The 13620-nt window shown below is 37.8% G+C and overlaps 1 protein-coding gene across 1 annotated transcript in view; it reads right to left on the bottom strand.

The window, feature by feature from the left end:
- Positions 1 to 13620, bottom strand: part of fhit (fragile histidine triad diadenosine triphosphatase) — a 266649-nt gene that overhangs the window by 187545 nt on the left and 65484 nt on the right. The window lies entirely within an intron of this gene.

Genomic DNA, 13620 nt, shown 5'->3' with positions numbered 1-13620 from the left:
TATAGAGGCACGTATTTCCAATGAGCCTATGTTGTGAAATCCAGTCATTTCAATACAAATCCACACATACAGTACAATTCACTGCAGTTTTTGGATAAAATGGCCATTAGTGGCAGGTAATAAAGACTCATTTCATGCTCGATACTACGTTGTGACCTCAAAACACTATTACTATTGGGCACTAATACATTTTGTCATTTGCATCACATAATCAGCTCCATATCGTATGGCTTTTCTGATGTAGTAAACTTGCTCAGCAGCACACCTGGTACAGTATTACAATGCAGAGGGCTCTGTGCAAGACCCATAAAACACAAGTCAGGATAAAAGAGATTCACAGAGGCAAGCTACAATAGCATGATTACTTCAGCAAATGCATTTTCTTTTCCTCACATTTGTTTTTGTTAACACTATCAGTTAGGTTCAGGGTAGCATTAACCTTTAGCACCACGCATTGGACGTTTCATTTTCAAAATGCTGTGATGCACTATGCACAACAAGCAACATAACACAACTTTGCCAGATTCATGTTAGTCTGTTTCAGATAAAACTGAACACACTTTCAGTGCCGCTCATGGAACATTTCACTTTGAAAGTGTTGCGAAATGTGCAAGTAAGATTGTGCTGTTTTGCAGAAACAGCACAATGTTAAATTCTGTATATCAGAATTTATAACTGCATGTTTCCTTTATAGATAATGTGTTGCATAATGCATTGCAATTGCATTTCAGAAAAAAAGGAGGAAACTGTACACTATGTGTGCATAATATTTTGGATTATACATTTAATCAGCAGTGAAATGTACTGATATAAAAGAGTTTAATTTTTGTTGTGCTTATTACACAATGGACTCATTTAGCTAAAGGTTAACATCTGCCTGAGCTGTAGGCGTCAGTTAAGTCTCTCATGTGGTATCTATGTGGCACTGTTTCTATAAAGTACCGTCTTTAACCACCGGCTTAAAAAGTTTAGTTTGATAACACTGCTGTGCCCATATAGACCGTTTAAAGCAAGCCAGCACTTTTTGTGATAAAACCACTGCTTCACGCTCGCGTTCTCTCTCGTCAAGGACAAGACTCTCTGCAATGACAATAAGCTTATTAACATCTTATTATAATGTAATAACACTGTAATAATAAAGCTGGCCGTGCTACAAGACTGTGGCAGTGATGAATGAACTTCTAGCGGACCGCTGATGGAGTGTGGCATTGCATAAAATTAATCATGATGAATAACCAATGGTTTACCACACAGAAAGCACCTCAAGGTGAAAAACACACACGTTTGATTCCATTTTCCATCCGAACACGGCCTTTGGCGCGGCGCGTTTCATCTACCTGAGAAGAGAGGAAAAACAGCTCTCAAACACACGCAGACAGCAGCGGCTTCAGCTGTCAGTTTAGCTTGCCGATAACTAGAGTTTATTCAGGTAGCAGATGCATCCAGACAGAGGGCTAGAGGGAGTTCCCGTGTTTTGAAATGCTATCAGAAGCAAAGCAAGTGTTGAAACGTCGTCTCATTAAGTTTGTTTGCAGGAGAGCTTTGGTAGCAAATAAGATCCCACAAGTACAGCTACATCAATAAGGAAGTGATGAAAGATTTCATCACCGGTTTAATGCTGACTGCCGACCTCTCGCGGGTGCGCTGACAGTAATGGAGTCAGACGTGCGTGTGTGCGTGCGTGCGTGCTTCTGCGTCTACGTGTTATTATAATAATGACTAATTAAATGTGTTCACACCGAGAACCTGTGAGATACACAAAGGGAAAGGCAAGGCATCTGGATGTAACATGCTGCTTTGTTAATTATAGTATTCATAATCAATTATAATTATATAAAAAACAGATGAATGTTTAAATGCGCTATTTTAAATGAGCAAATGACCTTACAACTTTTTTTGAAATCAGCTGAATGCTGTAGCACAGATGGTTGAAGAAAAGCTCAACACTTACAGGTGGTTTGGCAGCGTCTCTTTGTCTAGAGTTCCAACATATTAACGACCAACTCACATCATTATAACAAATATTACGTATAAGATTTTAATCAAAATCAAAAGATTTTTGATTTAATATCTGAATCAAAAAATATATAAATAAAGATTAACAAGATTATTCATGGTGAAATATTCAGACACTGAGAGCACAGGAAGGACTACTGTTTTAGTGTAGTTTGTGATTGCTTAATCATTTGAAACTTGAAAATGTCAAGCTCCAGTGGTAACGAAGCAATCTGGAAATCAGTAATGGACACGTAACGTGTATAAACCTCAATTAAAAAATAAAAGCAGATAAAAAGATGCAACAGTAATAGCACACTGTAAATAAATCAATAAAAAATTACCTACTTAAGTACTAAAATCTGTTTAGTACCTTTGTAATACACTGACAACCTCCAAAAGCAGGTGGTGATGAGAAAGTCACATGATGAACCATACTAACACATCTAGAAATTGTACAGTGTCATTCACACAAACACTAAACACCAACATGGTAACACACATGAAACTGAAATAATCCAATAAACATTAATATAACAACATTAGAAGTAACATACAACCCCAATGTACACAACTGAAAAAAAGAAGAAGAAGAAGAAACAGTTATTTTACTGGAGATAAAAACAAACAAACAAACCAAAAAAACATCAAAATGTGAAATCTAATTGCAGGGGATTCTGGGAATGTCAATTTACAGTTACCTACTGTAAAATTGAATGTAACGTCCAGTACAGTTTTTCACCGTATAGGGAAACTTACCATTAACCAATTAATAGGTTTTCACTGTAGCATTTTCACAGTCTTTTACCATTAAAATCAGAGTCATTTTTTACAGTGTAAATAATAGTAAAAGGGTAACAGTGTAGTGATGTATAAAGCACAACTCACAGAATTTCCATGACCTGAGCTTTACTGGCTTGTTCTCAGACATTTTTAGTACAAAACACACATAAACACTACTTTATTTATTTTTTGCTTTTACCCTTTAAATGCATTTTGATATTTTTCTGTACTATTTCTACAGAAATTAATACATGGTTTTTATGCTTTCAGGGGTTAAATAATAAGGATTCTGCTTGTCATCAAGTTCATCATTCAGTCTTTTCACTTCTTCACATTATTATTATTATTATTATTATTATTATTATTATTATGTTTTGCTTTTCTTTCATCTACTTTTAACACCCAGTATTTGAAGTGGTCTTTTTGTAGCTAAAGCTCCTGAAATTTACATTTTCCTGTTTGACTTAGCTAACAGGTACAGCCTGGTGACTGCCCTTCTTGACTTAAAGGGGTGATCGGATGCCCATTTTCCACAAGTTGATATGATTCTTTAGGGTCTTGATGAAAAGTCCATAACATGCTTTGGTTAAAATTTCTCAATGATAGTGTAAAAAAAACACCTTTTTTATCTTGCCAAAATCAGCTCTGCAAAAATTATCCTGTTCTGGTCGAGGTTGCTTTAAATGTTAATGAGCTCTGCTCACCCCGCCCCTCTCTTCTCTCTGTGGAGTGAAGAGCCTGTTTATTTTAGCCGCATTTAGCTACTAAACTTGCTAACTTGCACATTATTAGGAAAGGCAAAGATTCATTTAAAAAACGTATCTTCACTTCTGCTGTAAGTGAAGCTGGATCATGAATGATTCGCGTGAACATAGACGGATATATGTAGATCGGGAGGCGCATTCCCTTCACAAACAAACTTAATCCACTGCATCTTCAGCGGCTCAGATGTCGGGAGTAAATGACGACCACTATGTTCATTATTACATCCAGCAACACAACACCTCAATCGCTCAATCAGAGATATTCTTGTCTAACTTACATCCCTGCTCCAGCATCCAAACAATGGAGGTCGGACTGTTACAGCTGATCTGAGGTAAGACGCTCATGTCAATCAACTATGGTGGGAGTGTCCTCTGTCATGTGACGCCACAAAGACAGACATCTGTGAACGGCTCGATATGAAAAAGGGGATATTATTTTTACAGATTAATTAAAAACCACTGCATGGATTTTTATCATTACAGGGTAGATTTGTACATACACTGACAACACACATTAATGTTCAAACAACATGAAAAAGTGAACTTAGCATCCGATGACCCCTTTAAGTGATTGCCAGTTGACGAGAAGGGAATAAACACTTAACAATAGGAAAAATGTATGAAACAATCTGATAAAAAAAAAAAAATACGGTATAGAAAAATTACATTTTGATAAATGGAAAGTTACATTTAAAGCAACAACAACAACAACAACAACAACAAAAAATAATAATAAATAAATTCTCTGACTTTCAATGCCTGGAATAGACATTTTAAAATTCCATCATATTCCAGAAATTCCATGACCCGTGGGAGCCCTGGTTTGTGCAGCAAAGACTTTTAACCCTCATGCAGAATTCCCGATTGCAAGATTCCAATTGAAATTACTGGATCTACAAAAACTCACCAAACTATAGTCAATGTCACTGCAGCTTATGATTAGATCTGCCATTGATTGGACAAACAGAAATTCTGCTTAAAACCTCAAAGTCACTACAGAAATAAAAAGACTGCTGTGTTAATGCTGCCATTAGCAAATGACCCTTCTTCATCATGTGTCAGCAATACTATTCATTCCTTCAGATGTATTTTAAAGGGGTGCTTTCTAAACTTTTAAATAAACAATATACGCACTACAAAATTAATTTCTGATTTATGCTCCTCTTTTATTTGAACCAAAACACCACCATCTTTGCTGCAGTGTAAGTCCCAGATGTGCAGGGGAAAACATGTTGTTTCCTCTTATTTTCTAGAGAAACATTTTTCATTCGGTTCCCATATTCCCTCGGCAGTTCCACCTCTGTTATTAAGATGAGATTCATCCAATCTGCCGCAACAAAAGGAAGCGTCTGATTAACAGGTGCTGCTGGACGAGGGCGACGTTGCATTTAAGCTTGCTTTAATTGAAAAACTCTTACAATGCAGCCTATATCACCTGTGTTTGAACACCGGCGCCGAGCGTCCGTATAGAAATCTTATTTAGATCCAATTTTCTGATCAGCACTGGCTTACCAGTAAAACTGTCAGGACGCTCTAAAGTTATCACACCATCATCTCATTCGCAGCCGTAAGAATCATCGCGCGGAGAAAATATCAAAGGACGGAACGCAGATATAGTCGTCTTTTACAAAGCGCGGGCCTACGGCGGAGGACGCGGTTTAAATCTACGGAGCCCACTTTAAACAAGAGCAATCCGGCATAATGGTTTTGATTGAAATGTACTCTGATTTGCGTGCGGGTCGCAACGAAAGCCGTGGCGGGTCTTGCCTCCTCAAGATCATCTTATTTGTGATTCTTATTTCCAGCAGCTTCTCCTAGCAGGTAGCTAGGTAGATAATGAACAATAGTGTTGCCTCTGTGGAAATTCATGGAGAATTTATGACAAAACCAATCAATCGCTCGATGCGGCGCTGAGATGACTTGGCTCGCGTATCTGTTGTGTTTCGCGCGGCTCATTTGAATTTCACATTTTGCATGTAGCATATCCAAACATAGCGCTTACAGCTGATCTGTGGCACGCAGCGATTCTGATCTTGGATTCTGTGAAGGAGTGCCAATGCTGCTGACTTGAAGGCCAAAAGCATGAAGGCTCACAGACTAGAAAGAGTTATCACATTAAAAACAAGCCAGAGCTGCATACAAAATGACTAATCATGGGGCTGACCTTTGACCTGCTGACGGGACTAAAGGTTGACCCCTGACATTGGTGTCGTGATGTATCGCATCTTTAACACCAGCTTTTATGCAAGCGAACAAGACACAGGCGAGTGAGGACGGTAATGACTGTTCATACATTCAGTCTCCTCATGAGAGGACAAGAGTCCTGCAGAAACATACTGTAAGCAGTTCTTTCTTCAAATTAAAAATTTACATTTAATCTAAAACTATTTTCAGCTCACAAAAAAGAAAGATACAAGGTGAATTCCATAAAGCCATTATTTATAAATTAAATAAATTATAAAAATAATGTACTATTAGTCTGCTTAAAAATTAAGATTTTTTATTTTTTTTGTAATAATTTGGAATAACAATAAACAAAAAAATAAATAAATTAATAACACTTCCAGAATTTTTTTTGGCATTATACGTATACAATTACAGACTAATTATATTTCTTGCTGCAATATTGTAACAAATACTATATATATATATATATATATATTTTTTTTTTTTGTTTTGTTTTTTTTTTGTTAGATTTACCCATTGAATGGAAATAACTTAAAAGGGAAAGCACTTCACACGAATCAAGAAGGACACTTTGTGTGATTATGTCTTACTATCCATCTCTTACTTAAGGTCTGGATATTTCAATGCAGGCTGCATAGTCCTGCCAGTCACACACACATTATCAATGGATGATGGATGTAGACATCTGAATGAGGAAGCAGGATATCGTACCTGGCAAAACTTCAAAATGCACCCACCATTAACAAATGAAAGCAAAACAACCATACATTTTTTGATGTCCCTATAAATACTGAGCTATTTAACAAGAGCAGGGAAACAGCTTCAGAAAGTAAGGCAGCAGATATGTTTAACTGCCCTTAATGTCAACAAGACAAAGGAGCTCATTGGCTTCAGAAGCCACACAGGGATTCGGTCTGCGATGAGTACGGATGAGAAAACAATGAAACCACTGACCATGAGGCACAGAACGCACATTACCTTACCTGAACTCTAAAAACATAATACATGTTTTATTAGATACTTTTTAACTTGTTTACAGCAGAATGTATTAATAATGTTCCATTTTTTCTTGCCGTATATCTAATTCCATTTAGAAACACGCCACATTAAAATGCATAATGGGTTACAAATGCCATTTCGTAAAAGCAAAACGTGGAAACACTCGAATGCACCTGTAACAAAAGGCCAGCCAGTTCATGAATCTCCAACACCAGCCCTAATACATCTTACTCAGACTCGAAATATAATTGTTGCTTTATTCTAAGCGCAGACTAGTAAATAACAGTATGAGCCCTTCCCTCAGGGTTAAAGAACTCAAGAGATCCAATTTGTTGGTGTATGCAAGTCATTATCTCCAAGTGATCTGTCAGCAAACTTTCAGGGGCAAGGCATTAGTTGCCAAAATGAGATTAGGTGAACGAGCGGAGATGGATAAAGGCCATCTAAAGGAGCACAGAAAGGATTAAACCCACGGCGGGGCGGATGATTCCGAGCCTGCGCGACTCCCGGAGGAGCCCCCGACGGCCTATTGATGACTTTGTCGCTTTGACCTTTCACGTGATGGAGGGCTCGCAGGACACCGCGCACATTTCAATGGCGGCGCCAGCACCTATACAGCAGACCGCCATCCCGTGAAAAATGCAGCGCTTACACGAGAGCCGAGGACTATAATTCAAGACCGAGAGATCGTGACAACAAGAATACTCAGAGTCCTTCATCACACAAATGAATTAACAGCAGACTTTAGACTCCAGCGCGTGTGTTTGGAAGGCGACACTTGAGATGTAGCATATGTCCCAGACACACGGGATAATTGATTTAAGAGGAACGCGATTCTTCATCAGGGACGTGATAATTGATTATGATTTCCCCACCAGCACGCCGCAATCTCGTAGGTCATAATCATTGAACTTCTGCAAATATTGAACGAGGATCCGATTCATAGCTGAACGCTCTCGGTATCCGGTTCACCGCAATAAACCAAATCTAATCCTGGAGTCTAAGATTCAAGACGCTTCTGTACTGTAAGCTCATTTGGAAATTGATTGTGGGTGCAGACCTCCAACAACTTCTGACCAATGAAATCCTAGGGTTTTTTTTTTTATGTTTTTTTCAGATTTATAATTATTGGATGACGACTTAGAGATGGAGAGACGCTCAGTGGGAGCAATTTCAAGAAGAGGAAATATGTTACAGCGGAGCATAACTAGGAAGCATTATCTTCACTATATGAATTTCCCATCTAAGAGTGTTATATTGTGTTCCTTGCACAATCTTTTGCACACAGTATACACACTATAAGGACAAAAGAATTGGGACACGGACTTTAATGTCATAATGTCATAGATATTATTATGGAGTTAATTCCACTTTTGGAGCTATAACAGCTTCTATTCTTCTGTGAAAGGTTTAGATTTTGAAGTGTTTTTGAGTATTTGTGAGGTCAGACACTGATGTTGGATCTCTGTTCCAGTTCATCCCAAAGGTGTTTGATGGGATTGAGGACAGAACTTTGTGTTCTTCCACACCAAACTCATCAGACCATGTCTTGCACTGGGACAGAAGCAGGCCTTCCCAAAACAGTCCCCTCAAAGTTAGAAGCACAGCATTGTTCAAAATGTCTTGTTATGGTGAAGCATTACGATTTCCTTTCACTGGAAGTAAGGAGTTGAGCCCAACCCCTGAAAAACATTATCATTCCTCCACCAAACTTCACATTTGGAATAATGCAGTCAGGCAGGTAACGTTCTCCTGGCATCCGGCACTCCAGGACCAAAGCTGCCTATCCCTGTTTTACACACTCCATCTGACACTTGTCATTGTACATGCATGCAGCTATTCACTAATGGAAACCCACTCCATGAAGGTTCGCTGCAGTTTTGGAAGTTTGGAACTTTTCAGCTACGTGATGTGCTTCAGCACTCGGTGACCCGCTCTGTGACTTTATGCAGTTTTTCTCTTTGTGGCTGAGTTGCTGCCGTTCCTAAACGTTCCCACTTTCCAACAGTACCACTAACCTTTGAGTGTGGAATATCTAGCAGGAAACTGACTTATTGCAGTGGTGGCATCCTCTCACAATATTTATCTATGCTTGAAGTCACTGAGCTCTTCAGAATAACCCATGTGTGTAAACGCAGACTGCATATGGCTAGTGCTTGATTTTATACACCTGTGGCAATGGCCCTGACAAAAACACCTGCACTGAGTAATTAAAAAACTTGTTCCAATACATTTGTCCATATAGTGTACTTGGTGTATTTCGATGAGAAACATAGTTTTCCCTCCCTCCTCATATTATTTACCATCACGTCTTTTGCATTCCCCCAAGAAACTCATTAAATGCACTGAAATGTAACTTTTCCTCTAATCTCATATTTTTTGGCAACATTTTCACATTTCACTGATACTCCTTTAATAAAAAGCTATATTTATGAACATTTTATTAAAATAAAAGACTTTGTAAATAATATGTTTATAACTAATGCAAATAAATTAGTGAATCAAAGTTTCTGAATCAAATTTAGTGAAACCAGTAGTTTATATTGATTCACCCCAAACAGATCTTAAAACCTCTTTAAAAGACACAATATTAAAAGCACTGTGATATTGCTTAATTTTATATGTGACCCTGGACCACAAAATCAGTCATAAGGATTTTTTTTAACAACTAATTGAAAATGTGGAATCTGAGGGTGTAAAAAAAAAAAATACTGAGAAAATTGCCTATAAAGTCGTCCAAATGAAGTTCTTAGCAATGCATATTACTAATCAGAAATTAAGTTTTGATATGTTTAAGGAAGAAAATGTACAAACTATCTTCATGGAACATGATTTTTACTTAATATCCTAATGACATTTGGCATAAAAGAACAATTTTGACCCATGCAATGTATTGTTGGCCATTGCTACAAATATACCCGTGCTACGTAAGACTGGTTTTGTGGTCCAGGGTCACATTATACCTTTGCGTTCATTCAAAAATGAGTGACTTTACATCAGCAAATTCACAGTTTTCTTTGTGGAAGATCTGCATACATCCAGGTTTGTGGTAGCAAACAGTCGTTCAACCCCTCTGTTTTGAAAAACCTCATATGAATGTAAATCTAAACCCATAAAACTGCAATAAAGCTAAAATGTGGGCGGCTAGGTTAATGATACAACTTAACCTTGACAAGAAAGAGCACATTCACTATAGAAGGTCATCTCTGCAGCTGATTCAAACACTTCAAAATACATCATTCCTCCTGTATTTGTCTGGCCATCTCAGCATTCGCTTTACGTCAGAGAGCCCACAAAGACAAATTCATCATCGTCTTCCCAAACCACATCGGCTCATCCTCCTCATACATCCGAAATACCTCCAACCGCTTTAGCTGTCAGCAAAATATTGTACATATGAAATGCTCAAAGTGCCAGCATATCACAGAAAAGACAAAAAGTGCCCTTGAAGAGCCACCCTACTGTAAAAACTTGCGCAAAACACCTGTACGGCGCAACGCCGCCTGCTTCCATCCTAGTTTAAAAAAAAAACCAAATTGATAAATGAGCCCGAAGACAAGAAATCCTTTTAAATTAGACATGTTTTATGAACCTGTGGCCCTTCCCTGTGCCTGTCCTTCATAAAACAAACACAAAGACGGACACACCGTACACTTTTAAGTAAATATTTTCATTCCAATATACGTGAATTATGCAAATGAATGAGTACGCACACTGGAAAGATATGGCGTGTATTAAGTGCTCACGCCTCCAATCATAAATTCACTAATACATTCAAAGGTGGACCATTATATATCACCATCCTCAGAGAAACGCATACAGGAGAAATTAATGGTTTCTCACCGTGGGTTTTTCTGGCGTCTATGGCTTTGAATTTCATGACTAGCCTTGCATTCATAAAGCAAAGCCTATAAGGAAAGGAGCCATCCATACAGCCTCAAATGATACAAGTTAAATGGCACAATTTGAGGTTACATTAAAACTGAACATAAAGGTTTGTGAGGTGTGGAAGAGCTGCTGTATACTGAAGGGATCTAACAGCATCCCTACAAGTCACACAGTGAACAGACGTGTCCTTGTCAAAAAAAGGGCTATTAATTAACTACACCTGGTTGCCTCAAGATGTATTGGAAATAAAAAAGGAAAATTTTACCACCCATTTAACTGGGGCGAATAATTCAACATATACAATTATGCAATTGTCAAATACCTACAAACGTTTGTTATGACAAATGGCAACGATTGGTTAAAAAAAAAATACCAGTCGTTAACACTACATATATTTACATGCACATTACATGCATTCATGAAAGAGTCGTGATGTCACTCCACAATCTATCACGTTCAAATGCAATCGACTAACCTTTTATACACACAACTACGCCTGTGAAATAAGGACACGCTGATGAGAGTGACCCACACCGAGAACTTAAAGAAGTGTAAATGCTAAAATTCACAAGTAGCGTGCGAAATGTGCGCTTTTCATTAGTGGACAAAATCCATTTGGCGAATCCACCATATCCATGCGCATGTGAAGAATATGAGTGAATAACAGATTTCTGACAAACTATTCAGAATCTGTTAACACAAAGTGTTCTGCAGCGTCTACATCAAAGCGCTTGAAACGTCTGGCCAGACAAAAGGAAAGAGCTTAGGAGAAAAGCTAGAACTGTGTAAACTGTGCCACGGCGAGGACTTGGAACAGAATAAGTCGTATGCAATAAGATTAAAATGATAATGAGGGTTATTAAAGATAATCTTTTTTATTTCTGACAGAACATGGAAGGAATTTTTTGATGCATCATCTTTAATCTTTAGATTCTTGGATGTGCTCTACGGCTTTGAAACGACTGGCCTGAATTTCCCCTCGGGGACCCGTAAAGTATGTCCGTCAACCTATCCATGTACCATTCATCAACACCTATGTATCTTAAAACAGGCTTAATGCATTTCTAATCTATAATCTATCTATCATTAGTGCATTTGGTTACCAAGGAGGCAAACATATCAGAGCATGCTTGAAAAACACATCATTTGAGATGTGATGTAAATGACATTGTTTGGATTAAAAAGAAATGGGTTATAAAGATATGACAGTTCTACTGTGATGCATATCCACATTTAGACATAAACTTGCGAAAACTGTGATTTAAAGGAATTCATTTTTTAAAAAGTCCACAGCAGAGCTCATAGCCGCAGAAACACCCACACACGTTTACCAAACTCCTTCACTTTTGGGAATGTCACCAGGTTATTTTAACCAAGCGGATCTGCTATGCTTGTCAAAAAGTGTCTTTTTAAATGGAGATGTTTATCCCAGAGTTGGTTTTACAGCAGTAGACTCAACTAGTCCGCGGGGATAGAGCGCTCTGACAGTTCGTAAGCATCCGGTGCTGCCCGTCTTCCGAGCAGTGGGCCACATAATTCATCCATGAGCTGTTCTATAGAGGGGATTCGAGAGGTTCATGTAGAAAGCTATCTGTCCAAACTGTCAGTCTGGAGCGTCCCTCAGGCCGAACGACAACACGAGACAGATTTAAACCACACTGCGCCGTAGGAAGGTCCTAGTGGGTGGAGTAGGGAAAAAAACAAGCGTATTCAATGTCTTAAAATAGCAGATAATGAGCTTGCATCTAACCTCAACCGGTTTTACCCGGAGCACAACAGAGGGAGGATGAATTGTGACTATTCACACATTAGACCATTTATTAAAACACATTAGAGGCAAGCTCATTCTTTCATGAAACTGATGGGTCTGACATGAAAAAGCATCAACAGCTGAGAGAAAATATCATTAGTAAGTGCATTTATCATGCACTTTCTGTTTGGAGAATTAGAAGCATCGATTTTCATGCGAATAATGGCACTTGATCAGAAAATAACACCGTTCAGGCATTGCCCTAATTCATTAGGTGTTTTCTAACGATGTAAACCGCTACTGTATCATTATTGCCATCCAAGAAGTCACAATTACACTATAAATGCATGATTTTTTTTTAAAACATTCTTAACGCATTTATTCAATTTGACACTAATCATAATACTTGTATTCTGTTTTGCAAGCTCATAGTTTTTACATTTTACATTTTTTGTTTTATTGTTGTGATCATTGTTTTTATGATTGTTCTACTTCCGTTTTTGTGATCATTGTTTTTATTATTGTTTTTATGATTATTCTACTTCCGTTTATGTAAAGCACTTTGAATTACCTCTGTGTATGAAATGTGCTATATAAATAAACTTGCCTTGCCTTGCCTTGTTTTGTGTTCGAAAATCCACTTCAAGTTAACCTAAATCACAAACTGTTTGACATTATAAGTTTCCAAGCAAAACGTGAGTTGGCTGATGTATTACTTTAAAAGAGTTAAGACCATTTGGGAGGGGGGCAGTAAAAATGATTGATTGATTGATTGACTGACTGACTAAATTGGTTGGTTCGTTGGTTGACTGATTGATTGATTTCTTCCAAATTTTAGCAGTCCAAGTACAGTCAAACCTGCACACACAAGCATTATGAAATGAAGCATTTGCACACTTTGCATAGTGATATTCACATGTTATAGTTCAAAAAGTTCAATAAGAAGTTCAGCAAGCTAAATATCACCCATTAGCACAACACTGTAATTCATAGAAATGATCATGTTCTACCAATGAACCCCTGCATCTTTACACATGTGTAGGATTAAGTCCGTAGAGTGAGTAAATGTGCTTCGTTACTCCATTACTGCACTTTTTCCATGCATTTGATGAATTCTGAGAAACAAAAAAAGACGAGTAACAACAAAAAGAGAGCTTCTGTATAATTTTACGTCACTCACGAAAATGGCCAAACATAATCGGTCTATTTTTAATATCTTCATTACTATACCTACCTGAGATGCAAGGGCATTTT

The sequence above is a fragment of the Labeo rohita genome, chromosome 11 (genome assembly GCF_022985175.1).
Source record: "Labeo rohita strain BAU-BD-2019 chromosome 11, IGBB_LRoh.1.0, whole genome shotgun sequence".
Lineage (NCBI taxonomy): Eukaryota > Metazoa > Chordata > Actinopteri > Cypriniformes > Cyprinidae > Labeo > Labeo rohita.
Note: the sequence above shows the minus strand (reverse complement) of the source record. Positions and strands in the feature narration are given on the sequence as shown.